Raw genomic sequence first — 10,568 nt, forward strand, 5'->3', positions numbered from 1 at the left:
TTCTCCAAAATCTTTTCTATAACACTGTCGCTAATTTTACTTGCCATATTTGAAAATAATATTCCGCAAACAACAACACGTCTCTCTGCTACCAGTTTCAATCGCAAATAAACTTCTTCTACAATCTAATGCAAGTTAACACCTTACGAGAAATTTGTTGCCATATGGCAACAAGCTTAGTTTTAAAAATTAGTACAGCTTTTAAAGCTGCGAGCGAAAAAATATTTATATGCCAAATGACAGATTGAACATTTTTCTATATACTTTATTCAAAAATTGTTGAAAACATTTGCCCAAAATGCCTCAAAAATCTAAAAATGCAAAATACAAATTTCAGAGTGAAGTGCTATATGCCAGAAGGCTTTCTTTAAAAATGTTGATTTACCGATATATAATGGGCGGTTATTATTTATTTTATTTCTGATTAACCATTAAACTTCAATTTTTGAAAATATGTAACAAAAAAGTTGATATTTTTTACAAGAGGGTGTTGACGGCCTTTTAAAGTTTACTGTTGCCATATGGCAACAATATCGCGAAAGGGTTAAATTCAATCCAAACACTTTTATAAAAAAAGCAGATACTACTTGTGCCAACAGTACTCCATCCGGAGTAAAAAATGATACAATACAATTTATAAAATCAAATGTTTGATTCAAATAAGGTTGTGTTTAGCAAATAAATTTGAATGATTTTTCTGGTAGCAGCATAAACATTCACCGTACATGTAGGGTAGTCCTAGGCCAGTTATAATGGTGCTCACACTCACCAACGTAAATGTATGCCCGTATCAGCTGACACGATTAAACTAATAAGAGCCCTATCGTTCCCTTACCACAGCCCGTAGAGAACACAAAATTGGCAAAAACTTATCCCCTAGAAAACAACTGCGTTCTTTATAATATTTACACAATACCTTGGTTTGTGTGTGTTTGTGTTTGGTTGCATCGACACAATGTTCCCAAAAAATCGCGCGATTTTTATTCCAAATTTTCAGTATTTGTAAAAATATTCTTTTTTGTATTATATATGTATGTAAGACAAGATGTGTCTATAGTTTATTTGTATGCACTATGTAAAATGTTACAATAGATTAAGAAAAATTACAAAATAGGTTGATATGCAAAAATTACAGCTTGACAAAACCCGACTTTCAACTTCGATATTTAACAACGTTCTGTGCTCTCATTCGTTTCTGCTTTTCAATTGTTACAGCTAATACTCCTTTGCCGACCACCCCTTTACCGACTGCTATTGTCTGTGCAGACATAAGGGTGACACTTAAATTGTGACAAAACTAACATCTTACATTCGGCCATCCTGCTCGTCATCTGTCTCAGATGACTCTTCATCGATATCGTCCTCTTCTTGTTCGATGTAACGCCATAGCTTCATGTAGTCGGCACTGGTTGAAGTTTGCTGCGGGCCCTGAAATTCAGCGGCTTTTTTAACGTCATACCTATCGTTTCTTTTCACCTTTACAACTTCGTAGGGACCGATGTACTTGTTCGACAGCTTCTTTCCCGTTACAAATTGAGTGACTTTGATGGCTACTAAGTCCGACAACTGATAGCCATGCTGCCCTTTGCGCTTCTTATCATAGTTGATTTTATAAGTCTCCTGTGCCTTTTGGATTTGTGCTCTGACTTCTTCACGGATTTTATTACGTTCGTCTTGCAATCCCTGCAGCAACTCCTCCTGTAGAATCTTTAGAAGTTCGGTATCTGTTTCGTTTCTCATCTTTACTCCGAACATAACTTCGAATGGCGTAAATTTTGTAGATGAGTGAATATGTCCATTAATTGCTCGCTGCACTTGAGATGTGTATTGATACCATTTTGACGGCTCTGCTGCTGACTTTTTTGCTAATACCGAAATAATGACGCGATTGACCCTTTCAACTTGCCCGTTACCTCTCGGAACACCTGTTGTCGTTTCAACGTGCTCGATCTTTGAATTCTCACAGAGCTCTTTAAAAAGTTTGGACGTAAATGCTGTACCCTTGTCACTAATTATACGCTGCGGACAACCGAAAATTGTTATCCAGGATTCGATATGTTTGACAACTTCTTGTGCGTCTGTAGACTTTGTGGGATATAACCAGGTATATTTTGAGAATGCATCGACTATAGCAAATATGTATTTATACCGTTTTGATGTGGCATCTAGTGGACCCAAATGGTCGATGTGTAACGTAGAAAGTGGTATGTCTCCCTTATCTATGCAATGCAAAAGACCATCCTGCTTACCCAGCTTTCGGTTCCTCGTAATGCACTCGATGCAGTTTGCGATTACTTGATTAGCTTTCCTTTCAAGGTGTGGTATGTAATAGTCCTGCCTAATTGCGTGAATCGTTTTCTGAGAACCCATATGTCCAAAGTTGTGTGCGTTTGTAATGATTTCCTTTTCCATGCTTTTAGGAACGGCTAGTAGGTCCTGCCCATCGACTTGCTTATAAATCAGCTTGTTTTTCATTTTGTAGTCGGCGTACTGCTTATGTTTAAGGATCTCTGCAACTGCTACCAAATGATCGTCTTTTTGCTGTGCTCTTCGGATTTGTACGTGCACCTCCGATGTTACTGTCATAACAGGGAAACGACTTAACCCGTCAACGTGTTTCATTCTGCTAGCTTCACGATGCTCTATAGTAAATGAATAGTCTTGTAGATACATCAACCACTGGACAACCTTCGCGTGGTATATCTTTTTTCGTGCTTGTCTGTTTGAACGCCGCGCAGTCAGTTACGAGAGTGAATTCTATGCCCATAAGATAGTGACGCATCTTTTTCGTGGCTAAATGCGCTGCCTTTACTTCCAAAAAATAGCTATGCATTTTTTCTTCATGCGACGATGTTTTCTTGCTCCAGTAAAAAACAGGATGCCATTTGTTGTCGTGTTGCTGCAAAAGCGTAGCCCCAAATCCTTTTTTGGATGCATCAACGTGGAGCTGTGTTTTGGCATTCTGCTTATATATCTTCAAAACTGGTTCTGCTGCTAGAGCCGCCTTTAGATTATCGATTGCTTGTATCTGCACGCCTGCTATCTTAAATTCAGCATCCTTTTTGAGCAACTCTGTCAACGGTCTGGCTAATACGGCATAATTTTTAATGAATTTTCGAAAATATCCAGTCAGCCCAAGGAACGCCTGAACATCTCTTAGATTTTTCGGCAACGGAAAATTTTTTACAGCCTTTACTTTCTCTTGTCCAGGCCAGACACGCCCGTCTTCGACTTCGTGGCCTAGAAACGTTATTTTTGTTTTTAAAAATTGGCATTTTGACCATTTTATTTCTAAACCATGCTGCTCTGCTCTCTTTAAAACTATTTCCATGTTCGCTAAGCATTGCTCAGCTGTTCCCCCAAAAACAACAATGTCGTCAACGTATATTTCCATAATGCCATTATTTATTAATTGTTGAAAAATATAATTAATGAAGCGCACAAAAACTGCCGGCGAATTACAAAAACCAAATGGCGCTCTATTGAATTCGTACAGCCCTTCCTTTGTAACGAACGCCGTGTATTTGCGACTGTTTTCATCTATTTCGACGTGGAAAAACCCATTTTTTAGGTCCATCACGGTAAAGTATTTGGCGTTTTGCATTTTTTCAAGGACTTCTTCTACGACTGGTACTGGAAACCTATCTTTTAGAACCAATGTGTTCAACTTGCGAAAATCTACGCACAGCCTGTAACAGCCATCCTTCTTTTTAGCCAACACGATTTTGCTAGCAACCTCAGAAAATGACTCGCGTACTATGCCCTGCTGTAACCATTCGTTTACTTGCTTTCGCACCACTTCTCTTTCTGCTGCTGATAAACGACTTGGACTTTGGCGGAAGGCGATATTACTGCAGTTTGGTACAATTTTCAGCTTAATGGGACAGCTCGACTGGACGTTCGATGGCTTATAGTTGTCTATCAGCTTCTTTACGGCTTCTCTGTACTTCGGTTCTACGTTGATTTCTGGATTATGTTCGACTACGTTGTAAACATTGTACTCGTTTTTCTCGCCCGCTTGTGCAAAAGTGTAACAACCAGCATTTAAGGTCACGCTGAACTTTTTCAAAAAATCGTAGCCTACAATTACACTAACATTTATCGTCGTATCGGGAACAAGAAGAAACGTGTGTTGTGTATGCAGCCCGTCGACGTTAACTTCAGCGTTAAACTCACCCAAAACAACTGTTGCGACATTTCCCAAACCGAACAACCTAGTAAAACTTTTTTTCAACGAACATCTACTATATTTTGCATCGAAAACGCCTTTACGCATCAGAGAGACATCAGATCCAGTGTCCACCAAGCAGGATAATATCTCGTTGTTGATTTTCATCTGTTTAATTCGCTTTTCATCTATCACAACATTAACACTTTGTTTTACAGCAACACAGTCTTTGGATGTATGGCCGCTGCCATTGCATCTGAAGCACTTGGTTTCTTCCCTACATTCGGCTCTTTTGTGTTGTGTTGAACCACAATTAAAACAGCGCAGCGGCTTACGATCGGCGTTGTTAAAGTTTTTATCGTGTTGCGCCTGTGTATTTGGTGAAGAACGACGTTTATTTTGCATTAAATTTCTATTTAATGACATTATTAATTCGTACGCTTTTATTAATTCCTTATACGATGTTGCACTGTAAAGAGGATATTTCCTGTCCTCGCGAATATCTACACCGTCCGCTATGTATGCAATTACCGACTCTTCTTCAATACAGCCAAGTGCTGCTATTTTTCGCATTTGTAAAACATACTCATGGAAATTTTCGGAAATTAGTTTTTTACGCGTTGCCAACTGTTTATGTACTTCAGCGCTGCTTAGTTTTTGGTCAAACTCGTTTAGCAACGCTACGCAAAGAGAATCATAGTTCGAAACTGTGATTGTTTCCAAGAACAAAGCTGCCGCGCCTTTCATTTTATTGCGTGCATTTACATATTTCTGCTTACTATTCAGCTCATATGCTTCCGAATTTTCATTGAAGTTATTCAGCCACTGCCTAATCGGAATCGATGCCCCATCGAAACACGGTATGATTTTTGCGAAGCTCTCAACTGAGACGCCGCATCCATTGTTTCGATCATTCTGGAGAATTCTTTCGGCTAAAAATTTCAAAATGTCGTCGTTAGTGTTGTTGTTTTGCTTGTCGTCGCCCTCCATGTGACCGCGTTCTTCACATTTGTACTCGTTGGTTGCCTTCGCCATCTGCACGCCTTCGCCGTCCGATGCCGCACTTTCGCCTGTCTGCTCTGCTTCTTGGGCAGCTCTGCGCCTTCTGGATGTTGACATTCTCGGTTTTATTTTTTAATTAATTTAATTTAATTTTCCGATGGTTGAGCCCCCATGTAAGACAAGATGTGTCTATAGTTTATTTGTATGCACTATGTAAAATGTTACAATAGATTAAGAAAAATTACAAAATAGGTTGATATGCAAAAATTACAGCTTGACAAAACCCGACTTTCAACTTCGATATTTAACAACGTTCTGTGCTCTCATTCGTTTCTGCTTTTCAATTGTTACAGCTAATACTCCTTTGCCGACCACCCCTTTACCGACTGCTATTGTCTGTGCAGACATAAGGGTGACACTTAAATTGTGACAAAACTAACATCTTACATGTATACTAGCTTTAACCCGCGTCCCCGCTCGCGTAGGAGTGGTTTGGAGGGATTTAGGATATGTATATGTATATAAAAGAAGTACAAACAATAATTTCATAGAAAATAATTTTTTATTAATAACCATAATATTACAATACCCGGCATCCGTTGCTATGCCTCGTTGAATAAAATCAAAACAACCAATCAGAATCAAGCAAAATTATTTTTATTAATTTTCTATCTCAAACCGTTTTTGAACTTTGCATTTGGGTCATAGTTGAACAGGTTATGCGGATTATGAAGTCTAGAGTGTGGTATAAATAGTGGGAAATAGGAAAAACCAAGATTTTTTAGATTAAATTTAAGCAAATATTCGATTATTAAACATGCATATAACCTTCATTGGGTAAAAATATGAATGTATAAAAATTTTTACGTCATTTGGTGTTGTCGTTTTGTAGTGATGCGCGGACAACGTACAGACATTCACCTTTATAGTATAGATTTGAAACCAAAATCGCGCGATTTTTATTCCAAATTTTAAAAAAATTTTATTCCAAATTTTAAAAAAATTTTATTCCAAATTTTAAAAAAATTTTATTCCAAATTTTAAAAAATGTGTAAAAATATTGTTTTTTGTAATATATATGTATATTTGAAACCAAAAAAGCGCCGCAGAGGAAAATTTGGACTAAAAATCGCGCTATTTTTTTTCCAAATTTTCAGTATTTGTAAAAATATTTGGTTTTGTAATATATATGTATATTTGAAATCAGAAAAGCGCCGCAGAGGAAAATTTGGACTAAAAATCGCTCGATTTTTATTCAAAATTTTCAGTATTTGTTAAAGTATTATTTTTTGTAACATATATGTATATTTGAAATCAAAAAAGCGCCCCTATAAATAATAAAAGAATTGTGCCCTTTTGGTTGTCTGGGTTTTTCTTATTTCGCTTTGTTCTTCTCTCTCTCATCGTTCGTTTGACAGTTCGCTCCTCACATTTATTCTGCACGGAATTACAAACGGTTAGAAGAACATTTGTAATAATTGAATTTTAATAGAATTTGGAGTATTATTTAGTGAAAATAGCTTTAAATCGAATCTTAATGTAATAAAGAATGTTTATAAGTGATTTTGTTACTTTTCTGTGTTTGTATTTAAGTGAAATAAGCGTCTGTAATAGGGTATTTTTCAAATTCATGCAAAAAAGAGGCATTTTTAACGTTAAATATTGCTATTAATTCTTAATTTTAATTTATAAAAAGTAATATAAACCAAAAGGCTGATATAGTGAGTACATTTGCGTGTTATAATTTTTAAATTCGGTCCACGCACTTAGACATTATAAGCAAATATATCGTGGTAGAAATGGAAAGCACAGCCGTTAATTTATCTATAACATTATTCAACATTGTTTTTAAGTTATTTAAACAAAATTTATAATTTTACCAAGTTTAGTTTGTAAATGATTTCAAAATGTACTGTTTGGCAACACTGTGGGGTGAGAGAGCAATCCTGAGAGGAATTTTCAAAAATCCTGCGACAAAATCTACGATACTGCGGGCGATACATGGGGCTCTCATTAGTTTGATCGTAACAGCTGACAGGGGACTGCGTTTACGTCGGTGACTGTTTCCAGCATTATGCGTAGCGTAGTCCCTTACCGCAGCCCCTAGAGAGCACAAAATTGAGCAAAACTCATCCCGTAGAGAACAACTGCGTTTTTTTAGTTATATATTTACACAATACATCAGTTTGTGTTCGTATGTGTTTGGTTGTATCTACACAATGTTGCTGTTGATATGTTTGTTTACACACTTTTTCTCACATCCGCGTTAAGAGTTATAAAGTTTCATGGTTTAATAAACCAAAGCCAAAAACAAACAAATGCAAATATTTAATTTATCTATAACATTATTCAACATTGTTTTTAAGTTATTTAAACAAAAATTAAAATTTGTCCAAGTTTATTTTGTAAATGATTTCGAAATGTACTGTCTTGCAACACTGTGTGGTGAGAGAGTAATCCTGAGAGGAATTTTCAAAAATCCTGCTATAAAATCTACGATACGGAAGGGAAGTAATTTTTCATTTAAATGGGATTCTCATTTGTTTGATCGTAACAGCTGACAGGGGATTACGTTTGCGTTGGTGACTGTTTGCAGCTTAAATCAGGGTCGTTCCGGTAACGTAGAACACACTACCGTTTTTCACTGGTGGTTTTCCGAACTTGTTATGGAGTTAGGTCGAGTCAGAGTTTTCAAAAAATTGATCTTTGTGTTTTGCATTTTCTTAAAGTGTAATATCTTAAAAATATTGTGTGAAAATTTGAAGTGAATCCGACAAATACTTTTCGAGTTATTCAACAATTAACAAAGGGCGCTCCGGAGCGTTCGAGAGCAAGTAGCTAGCAGTAGCAAAACTTTAATTGAGTTTTTCCCAAATAGTCCCGTCAAAAGAGGATTTAACTTCGTAATTTTAGGAGTATGCGAGTTTATGGTTTTATTATGTAAAGCCCATCACTGTGAACTTACGTTTGAGTTTTCGGGGTCGGGGGTTGTGTCCCGCGGCCGCCATCTTGGAAATAAGGGTGCAACTGGTTTTTTGCGATTATCTCGTGAATTTCGAAAGTTACGAAAATTTTGTGAAATACTTTTTTGTAGATAATAATATTATCTACAACTTTCATTCAAAACGTTTTATTGTAAAATTAATAATAAAAAAGTTATAAACAAAATTACGCGAAAAATTAAGGGATGCATTGTTTTAAAGCGTAATAACTTTTTTTTTATTGATTTTATGGAAAATATACATCAGAGCTTTTTTATAGAGCATTCTTTTGTGAACATTTTTGTCTAAAAGTTTTTTCCGCTATCTTTATTTAGTCGTATTATTTTGAGCTGCTAAGCGGAGCAACCAATACATTAGCGAAGCGCGTACATGATTACACAGGCCGACAAAATTTAACCAACATTCAGACCCAGAAACCAGACTATATATTTCCAAAGGTTTATGATGCGCTAAATCCAAATCTGGCCTCAGAATTGCTCTATCAGCTCTGGTTTTCGAGATATCCTAACCTAAAAGTGCAAAAAACACCATTTTGGCCCATATTTGAGGTTATGTAGCCTTGCAGATGTTTTCTTTCACCAAAATTAAAAGATGGCATCTTTAAACACAATCCTTCTTTTTTCAAATGGCGTTTTGTTTGCTCAAATATCATTTTTTCTCGCAGAGATATCGCATATTGAAATTTTCATGTTTCGAAATTTTCCTACACCTGAAAATCGATTAAGATATCATAGACATGATATATTCGATTACTAATTTTCTTGAATTGAGTCTTATTTTTCTTAAAATTTTGTCTCACACCATAAGTGTCCTGACTCACCACATCCCTACACTATCTAACCTTTGGGTACCGAGTCACACACAGCCCTAACCCCTAGAAACCACCCCTATTATACCGCGAGCAGGCTTTCCCACAAACTCCAAATTTACATACTATTAATCCATATATTTCAGGCCCTCAAACCCAAGAAAATTAGTAAGCGAATATATCATGTCTATGTTATCGTAATCGATTTTCAGGTGTAGGAAAATTTCGAAACATAAAAATTTCAAAATGCGATATCTCTGCGAAAAAAAATGATATTTGAGCAAACAAAACGCCATTTGAAAAAAGAAGGATTGTGTTTAAAGATGCCATCCTTTAATTTTGGTGAAAGAAAACATCTGCAAGGCTACATAACCTCAAATATGGGCAAAAATGGTGTTTTTTGCACTTTTAGGTTAGGATATCTCGAAAACCAGAGCTGATAGAGCAATTCTGAGGCCAGATTTGGATTTAGCGCATCATAAACCTTTGGAAATATATAGTCTGGTTTCTGGGTCTGAATGTTGGTTAAATTTTGTCGGCCTGTGTAATCATGTACGCGCTTCGCTAATGTATTGGTTGCTCCGCTTAGCAGCTCAAAATCATACGACTAAATAAAGATAGCGGAAAAAACTTTTAGACAAAAATGTTCACAAAAGAATGCTCTATAAAAAAGCTCTGATGTATATTTTCCATAAAATCAATAAAAAAAAAGTTATTACGCTTTAAAACAATGCATCCCTTAATTTTTCGCGTAATTTTGTTTATAACTTTTTTATTATTAATTTTACAATAAAACGTTTTGAATGAAAGTTGCAGATAATATTATTATCTACAAAAAAGTATTTCACAAAATTTTCGTAACTTTCGAAATTCACGAGATAATCGCAAAAAACCAGTTGCACCCTTATTTCCAAGATGGCGGCCGCGGGACACAACCCCCGACCCCGAAAACTCAAATTTAACTTCACAGTGATGGGTTTTACATAATAAAACCATAAACTCGCATACTCCTAAAATTACGAAGTTGGCTATTTTTTTCGTCTCTTTTGACTGGACTAAAACTATGTTTTTTGAACTGGTGACCACTGTATCTTAAAAACCGCTTGGTAGATTTAAGTACAATTTATACTGCTTTTGAAAAACATTAAAAACTCGTGCCTGATCGAAGGCTTTTTTCAAAAATTTCGATTTTTTTTAAACAATTAATTGTCGGTGGGCTTCTCGAAAATCTGAAAAATGTTTCCTGAGCCGCTTTATTGTTAATTTTGAAAAACAAAAAATAAAAGCTTTGATCAGGCACAAGATTATCCATTAATAAAATTAATGTCTCTTGTCCCATTGACTTAAGAAGAATCTCCAGGGACTTGTGATGATCACCGTAAGGAACTTCTGGAGAAACGGGCTCCACACAAATAGCAATAACTTTTACAATTAGTAATTGGGGGTGATGTACGGTACCATAGACAGGGCTAATTTGCTGGGGCGGCAACCCTTGGTCGGGAAAAACCCGAGTCACTCCGGTAACGTTGAACCGGCTGTCATGGTAATGCCCGATAACTCTCCTCTTGAAGCCCTCCTACTCCCACTC

This window comes from Anastrepha obliqua, chromosome 6, assembly GCF_027943255.1.
Source record: "Anastrepha obliqua isolate idAnaObli1 chromosome 6, idAnaObli1_1.0, whole genome shotgun sequence".
In the NCBI taxonomy this organism is placed as follows: Eukaryota; Metazoa; Arthropoda; class Insecta; order Diptera; family Tephritidae; genus Anastrepha; species Anastrepha obliqua.